Here is a 15029-nt window from a genome sequence, read left to right on the forward strand (position 1 = left end):
CCAAAAGTTTGGAAGAGTAAACCTCTGGTCCTGATGACTGACCGAGATTGGATCTTGTTTAGCAACCATTTGAAGTTACAGCAGCACTGAAAAAAGTGATTTACAACTGGTTCTTGCACTTACCACTAATGCACCTGGAAACCTGCATGAATTTACAACAATTGAAATGTCCTAGGGTTGTGTGATCACCATTTGGCACCTTTCTACCTAGTTTCCAACAAGTAAAGTCAACGGGAGAAGGTGGATTTGCTGAAGGTCACATGATTCCCTCAACAATTGAAGTAATTTGATTAACAACTATGACAGAAAATGTCTTAATATTAATACACTTAACATCTGTATTGTTTAACAACAGAAATTCTTTTCTCAGTTGCAGTCATCAGTTAAGGACTACCTGTCTATATCTTAATAGTACATTCTCCTAGTGAGAATTGATTGACCTTGATGGCAATATACAGTATAAGTCTCAATTAAAAAAGAAAACAATAAATTAACTACAGTGATAAACTTATAATGTGGAAGAATGAGTCATTTGATCATGCCTGGTAGGCTTGAAAAAAAAAAGCCAGACATTTCTGGATTCAGATACATCTAGTATAATGATAAACATTTTTAAAGATCAACATTCAACTGAAACAGAACTTTTCTTGTTGGGATTTATTGACAGTCAATTAGAAAAGAGCCATGGAAGAAAAGGAGCCATGGCAAAAATTATATTTTTATATATTACTGCTGTGAGACTATTATATATGCAAAAAATGGAAAGACACTGAAATGCCCATGACAGAGGAATGATTGGTAAAGATGACAGAACTAGAAGAGAAGGGAAAATAAACTTCTTTGATTAAAGGAAGACCAATAACTATACTTATCAATGCCTGACAACCCCTTATGGATTTTTTTTTTGCTTAAAAAAAAAGAGAAAAATGAACTTGTGATTTATGAGTTTGAAGATTAGAAAGGATAGCTTATGGAAAGAAGGAATTTATGATGTAATCTTAGAGGGAGAGGCTAAAACATACTGTAAATATATTTATAATTGCTGTCAAAAAGATTGGAAGCAACTTCTTTATAAACCTTCCTTCCTCCTTCTTACCTTCTCTCCCTCTTTTCTATTTATTTTTATTTTTTCTTTCTTAATCACCATTCTTTATTTTCTTTGTTCCTTTTCTAATATTTTTCATTGCTTTTATCTTGTTAGAAATATTTTCAAATATTTTCTATTTTTTCCTAATGCTGTTAATTTCTAGTTATTGTCTTAGCATTTAGAAGACATTAAGCATGAAATCAAAATAATTTTTGCTATTCAAAAGTTAAGATTTCACTTTACTGGGTGACCTTCCATTGTCTGACTTTTTAGCTTTCATAGTTTCCTTACTTTTTCTTTTTCTGCTGTTATTTTCCACAATGCTATGTTATTTTTGGTTGATATAATCCCTTGTCCTTCTGTCTTCAGGTTCAAAGTCTGTGTTCAACAGAACATGTGCTTTTCCAGTGCCTGTATTTTATTACAGAGGCATTCGTATGAGCCTCATATTCCTATTTTTTTTCTTCCTTTCAGTCATGTTCAAAAGTCCCTCCAGTTTTCTTAGCAAGTTTTTTCAGAAGTAGTTTGCCATTCCTAGGGCTGAGAGAAAAATCACTGGCCAAGTCACTCAGCTGTCTTTGTACCTAAGGCAGGAGTTAAACTCACATTCACCCAGTTTCTAGTTTGATGCCTTAACCACATTAAACTCAATCTCACTATTATTGCAGGGCACCCAGGACAGTTTTACACCTCCTTGATACTTTTACATACTAACCCTGCTACAGTGTCGCTCAGCCTAGTGAAGCAGTGATCAAAATGAATTGGATGATACTTTGCTTTATATACTAGCAAGGTTAAATAAGCACTTACTTCACCATATTAAAGTACTCTGTAATTTAATATAGATTTCCATCTGCAATGAACATATTTTAGACCAAATTTTGATATAGCTGTCTTCTTTAAATTTTTAAGTTTAAAACAACATTTGAAATTACTGATTCATGGTCTATACCCCAATCTATCCCTGGAAATATCCTGGTTGAATTGGCTGCAGCCTCCAAGATTTAATTTTTCCTATTGTATTTGATGTTGATGATATTCCATTTGTAGAATCTGTATTTATGTTACTTGAAGCAGCGTTTGATAATGAACGAAGAATTATAGGTTCTTGGGGGGGGGGGACATAGCACTGCCTATAGGAATAAAAGAAGATATGATTGCAAGGTATGCTTTTATAGAAGCCATACTGCTTCAAATGCAATAGAATCGTGTGACAGATCATGTTTTTCAAGATATTCAATTATTTGCTTGACAAAAATCTTCATATGGATCTAAGCAGAAGTTCTTGTGAACAGCAGATAAGAAACGGAGAACCCAGTATTGTTAAATTCCATCTTGCCATACTAAATCCTGAGATAACTGCAGGCATGGTTTGCTTCTCTGTTAGCTCTTGCGTCCAGAAAATATTTCCATTTTTCGAAATTTAGATCTATTCCAAGTTTCTTCCATTTTATAGTTTTGAACAGTCGGTGTCACTTCTTCTCAATGAGAGCAGCAGTAGTCTTGAATGTTAACGAGGTGAGGGATTAGGGCTGTAGAGAGTTAGTACAGAGGAGTAATTGGGCTTGCATTTCTCCTTTTCATCTCCCCTCCTTTTAAAAAAAATTAAACAGTAGTCCTTTTAGAAGGTTCTGATCATTATTGTGAGCAATTTTCTTGGTTTCAGTGATGGCTTGGTTGACTTCCTATAAGAAGTGAGGATTTGAAACAACCTTAAGAATGTGTGAGCTATTCTGACAAATGTTGCAATATGGTAAAAAAGAAAATAAGTGAACTATAACAGCTATAAAATATGCTGCTCCTCGAGTGCTAACAAACTAAATGAACAATTGCAATGCAGTTCTTAATAGAGAATGGCTAAGCATTGAAAAGTCTGTTGAATGGCATTTTTGAAGACTAAAAAGACAAAGATTATCAGAGCAACAGGACAAGTTTTCCTGGTACCTTCAAAATGGAATCTCTAGGACTTCCGGTTTTGTGCAGTAGTGCAGCAGCTGAGGGATCGTGGGGCTCTGCTTCCTATGGCTGATTTCTGCCTGCCAGGGGACCCTAAATGGGCCTGAAGTTGCCCCATAGAGGCAACACAGAAGAGGGAAAGTCCCGCCAATTGTGGAGAGACAGCGATCGATCCGATCGGTTTGGAAAAGCCCTCCAGAAATCAGCAGGAGAAGAGGCTAGCTCAATCCGAGTCTAGCTCAAGCTACAAGCAACCAAAGTCCAAAAGTACTATTCCAAGCTGACTGTAAACAACGTGTTTGGAAATGAGTAAGAACAGCGATTTTTTCTCTTCTATTTGGAAATTAATTTCCTGAAAAAAAAACAAGCAAGAAGCAAAAAGCCTCCGAAAGTGAGAGAGGGACTTTTGCCCTACCCTCCTGCAGACAGAAGAGGCAAATTAAACCTTTCAGGGGGAATAGAAATATATTGAAATAAAAAGAATATAAGACTTAATTTGGATAAGTTTGAAATCAGTGGAATCTGTTAAGATTTTCCTTTTATATCATCAAAATAGAAGTAAAGTGTTTATTACTGAAAGAACTGGTTCTGACATCTAGACTCTGTAGTAGAGCAGCTGTTATTGTAATATTTTCATCCACTAGTGGTGGATGAAAATATTACAACAACAGCTGCTCTACTACAGAGTCTGGCAACCACCCAGGAAAAGATAAATTTGATCTTGGTGACCTTCAATGTCTTAATAACAAAGAATAGCTGTTATTAAAAAAAGGAAACATCTTGGGCTTTCTATAAAGTGAGAATTATAAACTCTAAAAAAAAAATTGACCTTTCTGGATTACAAATACTAACTCAACTCTGACTCTAAAGCTGTCTGCAGAGAAAGAAAAACCCTGATTTTTGGCTATCATGTAAAACCAGAGATCTGCAGGATCTCCAAGAAAGAACAAATACTTTCCAGAAGGAGATCTATGCTATGTTGCAACTAATCCAAACAACAATAATCTCAAACCACAAGGAAATTAAACATAACCTTGAAAACATAAATGTACACATCTCCAATTTAAGTTTACAACATAAAAATTCTCAGAAAATAAAAATAGAGAGTGAGCAGAGAAAACAGACAACTGAGTACAAGACAGAGGAGAGAGATTTCAAGATGGAATTTAACACTACTAGGAAATATGACTTGACCCAGATGGAAAAAAAATTACAGGGAATTCTGGACATGGAAAAGACAAACAACACTTTAAGATTATAAAATAAGTTTGAGGACAAGAAAAAAGATTTGGTAAAATGGATTTTGCCAGAACTACAAGATCTTGAGAGAGAAAAAATAATAAATAAAATCAAGAAAGACAAAAAGGAAAAGATTTTCAATGAATATGAAAGGGTGAAACCTTCCTATAAAACATCTTACCTGTTTTGCCTTTTCTACCTGCAATAACATTTATAAGTTTATGGGAAGACTCTTTGATTCATTGAAGTCTATTGAACAAGAAGGATGTTGGGCAAAAAAAAAAAGGCTAAAGTGAGAATCAAAAAATTAGATGAGGGGAATTATCAGAGGGAGTATTTAAAAATTAAACATTTGTTTGAATATGGTTAAAGAAATAGAAAGATTTTGAATATAAATGAAGATTAGTTTAAGAGGGATGAGCCCCTAAAGTAATATAGTAGGCCTTCTTTCTTTTGTGTTTTTTTTTGACATGAGAAATATAAAAAAGTTGGGATGGTTTATATAAAAGAAATGTTTCCTCTGTTTTGTCTCTTATTTTCCTTTAAGATATGAGAAATGTAAAAATGTGATGGCTTGTATGAGAAAAAAAGATTTAAATACTTAAGTGTAACTAATTTGGAGAAAATCTTAACCAATAAGAATGTTTTGAATACTGTGGGGAAAACAAGTATGAATGTAAACAGGATTTATGATGAGGCAATCAAGATGATCAATGAAAAGAAGCTTTATACTGATGTGGTTATTATTTGCAAAAACATGAGAAAAATGTTTATATTTAATTGTCATTTATTTAAATAAGAACTATATTAATTTAAGGTTGGCTAAAGAGAATATTATTGGAAGAAGAAGAAATCAAGTAAAGTTATTATATGGACTATAGAATTATAGAAATTAATTGTTATTGTTTTTTAAACACTAACCCAGACAACACAATGTTTACCAAATATTAAGATGTATGTTAAAAATCAATAAAATATATTCAAAATGTAGTCTCTAAGGTCAAACTCAGTTTAATTTATAGAAAAGGGATAAGTAAGGCAATGCAGAGAAAATCTCATTTGACTGAATATACCCAAATGTGGATAAGAATTCACATTGAAGCCTTCATTGAGGTGTAAAAGAAGTGAAATGTCTATGACATTTCATTGTTGTTACATTCATGGATTACACTTTAGACCTTTTAGGAAGAATTAACATTTGTTTGCTTGAAAAGTTTATGAGGAATCTAAAAATAAAATTGCTTATGTTTGATAGGTATTGGATATTTGCGGGGCAAGCTCAACAGTGACGACAGATGTATCATTTTGCTACATTATTTGGGATTGTTTTGGGCCTGTGTATCCTGAGTAAGCAGAGAGATCTGCAATATAAGTTCTGCAATTATAGGTTAGATCCATGTCTCATTTGATAACTGAATACTTCCAGAAAGACAGTAAGTATGAATGGTGTTTTATTACATTATTGTTATTGTTATAGGATATTATTACAATATCCTCAAGAAACAATTGTTCAATCTGGCTATTTTGGACAATTACCAGCCTGACTCCTATCTTCTGTTTTTAGGATGGGTAGAAGTTCAGCTGTTGACTATCTGCACTCTTTTCAGTCTGGTTGAAGCTTGAATATGAGGCTGAGATGGCACTGATTGATAATGACCCATAGCAAGAAGAGGGTAATGGGAGCATGATCCTCCTAGTTTTCTCAGTGCCATTTGATAGCATTAGCCCACTAGGGTTGGGAGTGAACAACACAATTTTGCAGTAAATCTATTCCTTCCTAACCAATTAGGAAAGGGAGCAGTGAGAGTTCATGCCCATAGGTTCTCTGAAGTGGGAGAGAACCATTGAGAAAGTTATCCATCTGCATAGACAAAAAATGGCTGGATGGAGTCACTGAAGCAGTAGGTGTGAATTTAAATGGACTCCAGAAGATGGTAGAGGACAGGAAGACCTGGAGGAATGTTGTCCATGGGGTCGCGATGGGTCGGACACGACTTCGCAATTAACAACAACAACAAATAGACAAGTATCCTCAACATGCGTATAATTCATTCCAGGGTTGAAAGGAAATGCTATTGAGGTTCCAAATTTATGCCAAAAGTCTGTCAGCATTTGGATGAAAAAAACAGTCTTATACTGAATTTCAGCAAGATGGAATGATTGTGAATTTGTAAGATGCCCCCTCCCTCCCTTCAAATTCTGGAAGTAGTCCACTTCAGCTCAGATTATAATCTGGGGGTCTTTCTTGCAGAACCTACTCAATGAATAGGTAAAGGCTATAACTTTTATCATTTACAATTATTTCCGAACTTTATTGACAGTAATTCATTGTCCTGTCATCTCTCAAATGGACTATTCCAATTCAATCTACGTGGGGCTATCTTCAAGATTATCTAAAAGCTTTAGTTCATCAAGAATTTCTGGGGGCTAACACATTCTACTCATTTTGCTGATGCATTAAGTCCATGGAAGTGGCACTGGTTGCCAGTCAATTTATGAACACAAATCAAGATGCCAATTGTCATGGATTGGAACCTGGGTATATGCAATATTCCCTATTACACATGGAATCTGCCTGCCTGACCAGTGAGATCAAAGAAAGAGGGGTTATTGTGGGTCCTTAAGCCAAGTAAATATTAACATTAGAGAATCTGAGATGTTTCTCAGTAATGTTTCCCTTTGTTAGGGTCCTACTAAACATATCCTATGTTGAGCAGAATGGGAATGAACTTGAGGACATCTTGGGAAAATGGCAGGTAATTACAATACAGGTAATTCCTAAGTTACAAGCATTCACTTAATGCTTGTTCAAAGTTACGTGATGAGCGCTCCTAGTGCTTATGAGCAAGTCCCAAAGTTACGAATATTGCAGCACTATGGCAGTCGTTCACCCTTACGAGTGACAGCAGTGGCTATGCAATATTCACCCTGGTTATTCCCTCCCTCCCCACCCCCACCTGGCTCTCCCTAGGCACCAGGCCTTCAATACTCTGAGAAGGTCAAGATCCTTCACTTTCTTGGCTGCTCCAGGCTTTCGGTGCGTTCACAGAGAATGGAGGCCTAAAGTAACAGAAGATCATGCGAGATCAATGAGGCGAGATCTCATGCTATTGATCTCATGTGAATCTCATAGTACTTTAGGCCTCTGTTCTCTGCAACAGAGAACAGAACTGAAGCTGGGGATGCTTCCCCATGCCTCTGGAGGCTGGATTGGGACTCTGGAGGCCTTTTCCAGGCTGCTGCAGCCCGGATTTTATGCCGCAGAACGCTTCTATGATTCCCCCGTGGCCCGGTCTGGGCTCTGCAGGCTTTTTCTAGGCCACTGTGGCCCAAATATGAGGCTGGGGAATGCTTCCCCGACTTCTGTGATCCCCCGTGGCCCATGGAAAAAGCCTCTGGAGCCCGGATCAGGCCGCACGGAGTGTGTGGAAGCATTCCCTGGTCTCAAATCTGGGCCACAGAAGCCCAGAAAAGCTCCAGAGCCTGGATTGGGCCACGGGGGGGGGGAGTGTCACAGAAGCATTCCTAGGCCTCAAATCCATGTGGCAGCAGGAATCGTGGCAGAGAGGAGACGGATCTTTTCCAGATGAGTCTGGCATGGCAGGAAGGGAAGTGAAAGCATGTGGTATCTTAGTGGGTTGGGGAGGCCTTGGGAACTTGTTCCAGCACTAGGCCCTCCATGGCCTTCCCCACTGAGATACCTCATGTTCGCTTAATGAGTCACATACATTTTAACGAGCAAGAAAGTGATCTTGTACCTCGAATGAGATTCACTCTACGAGTTTTAGAGTTATGAGTGGAATGGGCAGGCTCCATTACACTCGTAACTCGAGGGCTACCTGTAGTGATGCGACCAGTGATTCTATTCTGTTTGAGGCAATTCATACAATACCCAAGGACAATGTGAGTGGACCCAATGACAGCCTCTCAGACTCCAGTCGTATGATAAACAGTTCAAGAATCAAGATGCTGTTGTCCTCTTGTGGATGCCTGGATGCTTTTGGGACCTGGATTGGGAACAACAAGCTTCAACTGAACTCTGGCAAGATTGAATAGTTTTGGGTGCATGGGGGGGCAAGATCCAGGATTTTTGTCAGAACCCCTATCGATAGATCCCAAAAAATTTTTATTCCCCCCTCCCGTATTTACTATTTCTTTCTCTTTCATCCTGACCCGAATCTCACTCTCCTCTCATCCTGGGTTCTGCCATTCTCCTAGGGGAAGAGGGAGGTGTGCTTGAAGGTTATTGCCTTGACTTCCTCTATCGCTACAAAGTAACACTTTGCTTTCCTGCAATATTTCTTCTGAACGTTCCCATCCCTTACTGTCAGCTAGCAAAGGGAGGGGAAGAATGGAATGCAACCTCCGGCAGCTGCGTTATCTCCACACTTCCAGAGCAGGTGCGAAAAACCGCCTAAACCAGCTAAACGCAGCTAAAACCAGAGACGGACTGATATTATCTCCCTGTTCCCATGGGGGACCTAACACCTGGGGATTGGACCGTTTTGAACTGACTGGATAAACAATGGGTGAGGTTTTGCTTGGGACACTTTTACCTATTGATCTGAGCGGGAAACCCTCAGATCCTGTTTAGTATGCCTGCTATCAGCTTCTCCTAATAAAAATTCGTTTTGGAAGAACCCACTTCCATGAGTTCTGCTTTCTTGGGATGAAGTATTGAAGTGGGCCCTGACAATTTTGCTGTCTTCAATCCTGAATGCACTGTCTCAAACAGATCCAGTCTGCAAATGGAGGTTCTCCTGGACTTGCGACTCCTGCTCAAGGGGCATGTGGCAGCTTTGGCTAGGAGAGTCTTTGCACAACAACTTTCCTAGATCAGGAGTCTCTGCACTCAAGTCATTCAGGTCCTAGTAATCTCATGACTGGACTACTGCAATGCATTTTATATGGGGCTACTCTTGAAGAGCATTCAGAAGCTACAGCTGGTGCAGAGTGCAGTAACATGAGCAGTTCTTGGGGCCCTTGAGAATAGCCCCTGTAACACCATTTTCATTGGCTACCAATGTGCTTCTGAGTGCAATTCAAGATGTTGTTAATCACCTTTAAAGCACTTCATGGCATGGATCCAGGCTACTTGAGGGACTGGATCCCATTCATGCTGGCAGAGGAGGCATGCTGAAGGCCCCATCAGCCCAAATATTCTGGCTGGTGTAGTCCTGGAGAAGGGCCTTCTCTGCCATTGCCCCTGCCCTTTGGAATATGTTGCCTTCTCGAGTTAGGTTGGCTCTAACCATCCCGATCTTTCACAAGAGCCTAAAGATCTGGCTTTGTCAGTTGGCTTGGGGCTCCAATGGGGTATGTGTGTCATAGTGAAGATGGTTGATCAGTTAACAACAGATCCCACCTCCCCCGCCCTTCCTGCTCTTGGCCTCCCATCTTTTAATTGGACATCTGTATTTGGCTGTTGTAGTATTCTACTTATGCTCTTATCTTTATAGTTTTTCATTTTTTATGGTTGTAAGCTGCCTAGAGTTAACCTGAGGTAAGATGCGTGGCTAATAAATTCTATTCTATTCTATTCTATTCTATTCTATTCTATTCTATTCTATTCTATTCTATTCCATTCCATTCCATTCTTTACACACACACACACACACACACACACACACACACACACACAGAGAGAGAGAGAGAGAGAGAGAGAGAGAGAGAGCAGAACTCTGTAGATCTGACAGATTAGTAAACAAGCCAAAGAAAAGCCAATGCTGCTACAGCTTCATATTGGATGGGTAGTTGTTTTATTGATCTTACTCCTAGAAGTAGATGCTGAGAACAACTTTCAAAGCTTCATCTCTGTTATATTTCCTTGCCGTGCCATGCTTAGAATTCTGCAGAGGTGTACTATCTATATAAGACAATAGCATTAATTAAGCTCTGAGGGAGATGGGCAGTAAGAAATGTGGAAAATAAATATAAACAAGTATTATTTGGATCTACTAAAATGAACATACACATTTATTAAATTAACTACAGCATTTCATTTCATGGAAAATTATCATTAAAATCCATAGCAAATATATTTATTTATCTCTGCTCCTATTTACCCTATTACTAAAAATTAATATGATGTAGGCAAAACCTCTGGGGAATACTAGCCCATCAGTTAATTGATTTAACAATTAAAAAGAAATTGGGCTATGAAATCTTGTAACAAGGACCTGGTTTTCTTTTTTTACTGCATCACACTATGGCTATGAACCATAAATTCATCCACTCATACACACAGCAAGATTTCTTATAAGTAGAAAAACCTTTTAAGGTAAAGGTAAAGTTTTAGACTTATGTGGACAAACCTGTCTCTTGTAGTGCAAACACTGACATTGAGAAATTAGAAAAAAATAACCATATAATAATTCTTAATAGAAAACTTATACTGTAAGCTTAGAAATAAAAATTGGTTACCTGGCATAAATAGGTTTTATTTCTTTTCTCTGTATTGTTTGACTATCTTATCTTATTTGCTATTATATACCCATTCATATAAGCAATATTCAGTAACTATATATACAGGAGCTACCATTTCCATCTGTTCTGCTCCATTCATTCTCCAGCATGATTGGATGGAGAACCCACGGATGGATTGTCTTAATCTATCTGCTCCAATTAGACTAAGTCTGAAATTTAGTACCGCCCCCGCTGTGCCAACTGCACCCCAGTTTTAGACTTAGTCTCTTTGCTCTAAAGACGCGTTTTTTCTTTGCTCCTGGAGCAGAAGACTGTGTTTTCTCATTCTTGTTAGCTTATTTTCATTAATTGTAAACTGACATATATATTTCCAATATAATTTTTTTTTCATTGATCGGAATTCATCCTCAGTCTGACTGCCCGGCCGGGCTGACAGGCTGGGCATCTACAGACCCTTCCCTTCAAGGGATCCCTTTTTTCCTCTCTTCTTCTGAGAGCTTTCCTTAATTCAGCTGCCTTAAGAGCCAGGGCTCTATTCAGACTTTTACGACCTACCGCAGCTTCGGAGGCTCCGAGATTCCAGCCGCTGCTCTGACGATCCCCCCTCTGTCAGCTGTTCGTCGGAGGAACCGATCTAGGCTCGCTGACTGTCCGCGGCTTCGGAGATGGCGGTAAGCCTTGCCGATCGTCTGGGGGGCTCCGCAAGCAGCGACTCAGGCCGTCAGGCTAGGAGGGAGCCTTTTAGGTCCCTCGGCCTCAGCAGAACATTGAGAAAAAAAGAAAGGGTATCGGCAATCAAAGTCAGATTCCGAGCCTGGAGGCCTATTAGAGTCCTCGGCCAATCTCAGCTTGCTGCCGGTTTTTCTCACCGCTTCCCAGCTGACCAAATTAATTACCATCTGCTGCATTAGGAGCCCAAGCGATTCTGCAGAACGAGGGCTCATCGAGTTAAGGCGTCATGCTTCGCAGGCCTTCTTCCTAACGGCCGTTTTGGCGCACAGAGGCTTGCAGCCGCCATTTTGAACCACCTCACGGTCGCCATTTTGGTTTTTCACTGAGGCCCAACTGCCTGCAGGAACATTCCAGAAGGCAGTTTTCTGCCATTCTGAGGCAGAGGCCTCCAAATTTGACTGACTTCCATCACCATACAGAGATTGATTGGATTGGGGAGGGCAAGCTCGTTCCGGAAGGACGCACTGCCTACCAACCCCCCACTGCCCGCCCCCCTCACCTGGGCCGGATCATCTCTGCTGGGCTCCCTTAGTAATCTTACAACACTGAGGGGAGGCATTTTTGCTGAGGTTGAGCCCCCAAAGTAGATTCAGTCATGGCAGAGAAGTCTACCAACGAACCGGCCAAGAGGAAATATCCAACTGAGGCAAGTGGAAAGAATACCTCAAAGCGAGCCAAGTCAAGCAGGGAAACCACTAATCAATAGATGAGGGAAGAGGAGTCCCACAGATTGAGGGCAGCTTCCCCAGGTCAGACTGGCACCACAACGGGAAGGTCCATTTTTGAACCCCTTTCCTCACATTGTGCCTCAGCCCCAGGGGCCTGGTCTCCCCCCAGGGGAATTTCTCATTCGGAGTCAGCCACAAGAGTGGCTCCAGGGACAGGTGCAACTGGCCAGGACACTAATAATTTGGGTCCTCAGGCTACATTCACCCCCACTGCAGCAGGGCTTCGCCCTCCTGAAACCCAGACTCTAAATCCGGACCAGCTTCAGTCCATGACAGCTCAGGCTGTGGCTCAATTCATGGCTTCTACCGCCCCACAACCACCTCCACAATCCATATATCATTCCCAATCTCCAGATATCATGGATGAACCTTCATCAGATTTAGAATCAACAGGGGCTGAACCATCAGGCCTGATTATGTCAGAGGATGAGGGTATCACTCCATCTGACCCTACCCCTCCTGTCGGTCTCTTTGACCATTCACTCTTTAATTCTCTGCTACTCAAGGCTTGCACAACTGCAAACTTTCCTCAAGAACAGGAGACTCCATCTACAACCTCCAAGGGTCCCCACGCCATATATACCGAGCCCTCAGTCTCTCAGAACCATATTCCCTGCACTCCTCTTTTTCTCAATATAGTTCAAAAACAATGGGAGAATTCAGGATCCCTTTCAAGCCCTGGTGCCATAGAAAAGACATTATTCAATGTTGCCCCTTCTCTGACCTCCCTATTGGAAATCCAGATTGATGAGCCCCTGAACTCATTGTTCCCCAATGCTAACATTCCTGGGATATAAATGAGGCACTTAGGGCAGAAGATAAAAAGATTGAGTCCGCATTACACAGGTCCCATCTGGCATCAGCCTGGGCAACGAAGGCGGCAACATCCATGGCCTTCTTCGCCAGGGCCTCAGTCCTACAGCTACGTGAGCTCCAGGACATGATTCCTCCAGACCAACTGAGACCTCACCAAAATTTGGGTAAGTTAGTAGCTACGTCTCAGTACCTAGCCGACGCTTCTCTGCACATGGCCAGATACACTGCCCAGACCATCGCTGCAGACATCTCAGCACGAAGGCTCCTTTGGCTCAGGAATTGGCGAGCAGACACCAAGGCCAAATGGCGTCTGGCCTCTAAATCTTACACAGGTGGACATCTCTTTGGTAAGGCACTAGAGCCATACTTAACAGAAGGTAAGGACAAACATAAAACTCTGGTTAACTCAGCAAAGAAAGGAGATAAGTGTTCAGGGAACAGCATGTTGCAGAGCAATTACCGGAGGCAGCCCTTTCGGCTAGCTCCATCCTGGGACTGGGCCCAGGCATCTCGCTCTTCCTTTCAGAGACAGGAACGACAGCAGGATCGTTCAGCATACAGAGGCAGGTCACAGATCCAGACCAAGCGGTCCTTTTGAGGCTCAGGGTGTCGTTCCTTTAAACGAGGCAAGTGATCTTGCAGTCTCACCTCCCATAGGAGGCCGGCTGGCCCTTTATTCCAGTACCTGGGCAGCCACCACTACAGATTCATGGGTGTTAGACACCGTCACCCAAGGTCTGAGACTAGAATTTTGTTCCAAACCACCTGACAAGTTCCGCTCTTGCCCTATTCCAAGGAGCAGGACCAGAGCTGATCTTATGTCAGAAGCCATAGCTCATTTATTACAAATACAAGCAATTGAACCAGTACCACAAGACCAAGAAGAACGAGGGTTCTACTCAAACCTCTTCGTCATTCCCAAGACTTCAGGGGGCTGGAGGGCAATCTTAGACTTAAAAGGTCTAAACCTTTACCTGAGGTATAAGAAGTTTAAGATGCAATCACTGCAATCAATCCTGGCTAGCATCAGGCAAGGAGACTTTCTTACCTCAATAGACCTGACTTTGCACATTCCTATTTTTCCTGGCCATTGCAAATTCCTCAGATTCAATTATGCCCAACGCCACTACCAGTACACAGCCTTACCATTTGGCCTCTCATCAGCACCGAGAGTATTTACAAAGGTACTGGCAGTGCTCGCAGCCCACCTTAGACAAATTCCAATTAGAATTCAATGCTATTTAGATGACATATTGATTCAATCATCATCATTCCAAAATGCTCAGTCAGACCTCGCCCTAGCCATCAAGATCTTTCAGGAGCACGGGTTTTCTGTTAATTTCCAGAAAAGTCATACCATACCAACAACTCGGCTCCTCCATTTGGGCGCTGTTATAGACACAGACAATTGTACGGTCTACCTATCTCAGGACCGACAGAACTCTATTCAGACCCTTGTACGTCGGATCCGGAAGGACAAAGTAGTCACATTGGCCTCCTTATCACAGCTACTGGGGAAGATGGTGTCCTGTGTGCAAATTGTGCCATGAGCACGTCTCCATGCCAGAGAATTACAGTGGCTTCTCCTTCCATTTCAGAGACTTCACACCAGCACATCCCACCAAAAGGTCCGAGTTCCACGGTCAGTGTTGAACTCCCTTCGATGGTGGGACTCTCCAGCACTGTCACAGGGAGCAGAATTCAAAGAACCAGACAGAATTACCATCACCACAGACGCAAGCCTGTTTGGGTGGGGGCACACCTCCACACACACTGGGCTCAAGTCGGTGGTCCAAGCAGGATCTAAGGAACAACATAAACTGGCTGGAACTCAGAGCTATACACATGACCCTAAAGAGATTAAGCGACATAGTACAGGGCCAACATGTCCTGATTCTAACAGACAACATCACAGCCAAGGCCCATGTCAACAGACAAGGAGGGACAAGGTCCAGGCCTCTCATGCAGGAGGCCAAATTGCTGGGGTCTTGGGCGGAATTGAATCTTGCTTCCATCAGGGCGGAGCACATATCCGGAGTGACCAA

At 41.3% G+C, this 15029-nt stretch overlaps 1 protein-coding gene across 12 annotated transcripts in view; it reads right to left on the reverse strand.

Moving 5' to 3' along the window:
• Positions 1 to 15029, reverse strand: part of HECW1 (HECT, C2 and WW domain containing E3 ubiquitin protein ligase 1) — a 357453-nt gene that overhangs the window by 108096 nt on the left and 234328 nt on the right. The window contains exon 1 of one of the 12 annotated variants that reach the window (XM_039336703.1): positions 11264 to 11394. The exons of the other annotated variants lie outside the window; for them this stretch is intronic. The gene's annotated coding sequence lies outside the window, so the exon portion shown is untranslated. Of the gene's footprint in view, positions 1 to 11263; positions 11395 to 15029 lie in introns of those variants that run through there. 12 annotated transcript variants of the gene reach the window in all.

This window comes from Crotalus tigris, unplaced genomic scaffold (assembly GCF_016545835.1).
Source record: "Crotalus tigris isolate CLP2741 ecotype Arizona unplaced genomic scaffold, ASM1654583v1 scf7180000017666.379230911805:20528666, whole genome shotgun sequence".
NCBI lineage: Eukaryota > Metazoa > Chordata > Lepidosauria > Squamata > Viperidae > Crotalus > Crotalus tigris.